Below are 2,105 nucleotides of genomic sequence, written 5' to 3'. Positions count from 1 at the left end.
CTGGGCTCAAGATTTTTCTAGCTCTGGCTCACTGGAGGAACTTGGGCAAAGCTGAATTCTCTGGGTCTCCTTTTCTCCCTGAGTGACATGGGAATGATGATTGTAGACCCCGGCCCCCAGGGATAGTCCTGGAACTGGAAAGCGCTCTCACATGGTCCAGGGGATTAACGCACCACTCAATCATTCGTGACATCTCTCTAACGTATCCACACAAGGAACAGTAATTATAGCAGCCGTCTCAAAAACAGACCCGGGGAGTCATTAGAAGAGCAATAATAATGCAAGACTAGAATAGAGAAGATTTCCGAGGCGTTCATCTTCTTAATGCCTCCGTGAGGATGGGAGGTGGCTGATATGAGTGAGACCATCACCACTGATCTTTTCAATCAGAAGGTGCAGGCAGACTGGGGCGGTGCCCCCACGAGCCAAGGATCGCTGGCAGCCACCAGACCCTGGAGGAGGCGAAGAAAGATTTTTCCCTGGAGACCTGACAGAGAGCACAGCCCTGAGGACACCTTGGTTTGCACTTCCTGCCTCCAGAGCTGTGACAGTACACTTCTGCGGTGGGAAGCCCCCCCCACCCCCCAGCGCGTGGCACTTTGAAACCAGCACAGAGGGGACCCAGGACCTGGAACCAAGAGGACCCCAAAGGGAGCTCTCAGGGGCTGCGAGAACACTCAGCGGCAGCAAGCGGGGCACCAGGAGAAGACTCCAGTCCCTCTGGTTCCATCTGACCCAGGGCAGAAGCAGATGTTGTGGGAGCCAGCCAGCCAGGGACAGTCGCCAAGCCAGCGTGCCTCCGCGCTCTCCGCCCGCCCCGTTGAGCAGCCCGGCTCCCCATCCATCTGCTTGTACCTGTGGAAGGAGAAGCTCCATCCGACCAGACCGATGGCAGGTCCGGATCAGGAAGGGCTGTGGTGTGTGTGTTCTCTGAGCTCTGAGTGCTCGCTGCTTGGAAGGCTGCCTGGCTGTGAGTTCTCTAGTTGGGAAATTACAGGGACAATGAGCCCCGCGTCCTTGCCTCTCATCCTTCTTTCTGCACCGTATACCCTCCCTGTTTTCTCACTCCTTCGTTTCCCCATTTTGCTAAGCTCCTGTGAGTGCCTTGCATGCCAACCCAAATCCTTCCCGCCCGTCCATCAGCAGATCTCAGCACCGGTCCTCATCGGCCGCATGACCCTGTCCTGCCTTGTCCCAGGGACACTGGGCTTCTCCTTCCACCAAGTTCGGATGGAGCGCCTTCCTCATCGGTGAAGGCAGCAGGTCTTCAGGGAACGGGGAGCGGGGCACAGGAAGCTCTCAGCGGAGCTCCCGGGACAGTCAGGAAATGATGCGCAGCTTCACGAATCCACGGAGCATCAAGGTTAATTGCAAAGACCAGGGGCCGGCAAACAGCCTGTGAGCCAAGAATGGGTTTTCATGTTTTTAAATAGTTGAATAAAAAAAATAAAAGAAGAAGATATTTTGTGACATGTGAAAATGATATGAAATTCTCAGTTCGGTGCCCATAAATAAAGTCTGATTGGAACACGGCCACGCTTGTTCGCTTCCACATTGTGGGCGGCGGTTGCCTTCGCCCTTCAGCCTCAGGGCAGAGCAGCTGTGACAGACCGCACGGCCCGCGGAGCAGAAAATATGTACTAGCCCATGCTTACGAGAAAGGTTGCTGGCAGAGACTCTGGATCCGAATTGTCCAACCTCAGACCCTAGATCCACTGCTCACCTACTGCATGATTGGGGGCAAGTTCTCGCTCTCTCTCTCTCTCTCTCCCCACCTGCATTTCCGTACCTCTCAAATGGACATAATAGTTCTTATTTCAAAGTATCCTTGTAAGGATTCGATGAGTTATCACTTTACAGTCTTTGACCGGTGCCCAGCACACAGAAGTACCAAGGATGGGTGAACTTACTTTCAATCTCCCAGATTCTTAAACATCACCATCCCATAGTAGAATAACGTATATAAGAATTCTTTTTTTTTTTAAAGATTTTATTTATTCATTTGACAGAGGGAGACACAGCGAGAGAGGGAACACAAGCAGGGGGAGTGGGAGAGGGAGAAGCAGGCCTCCCGCTGAGCAGGGAGCCCGATGCGGGGCTCGATC

Source organism: Halichoerus grypus, chromosome 2 (assembly GCF_964656455.1).
Source record: "Halichoerus grypus chromosome 2, mHalGry1.hap1.1, whole genome shotgun sequence".
Taxonomy (NCBI): Eukaryota; Metazoa; Chordata; class Mammalia; order Carnivora; family Phocidae; genus Halichoerus; species Halichoerus grypus.
The sequence above is the reverse complement of the archived record's forward strand: the minus strand, read 5'-3'. Positions refer to the sequence as shown.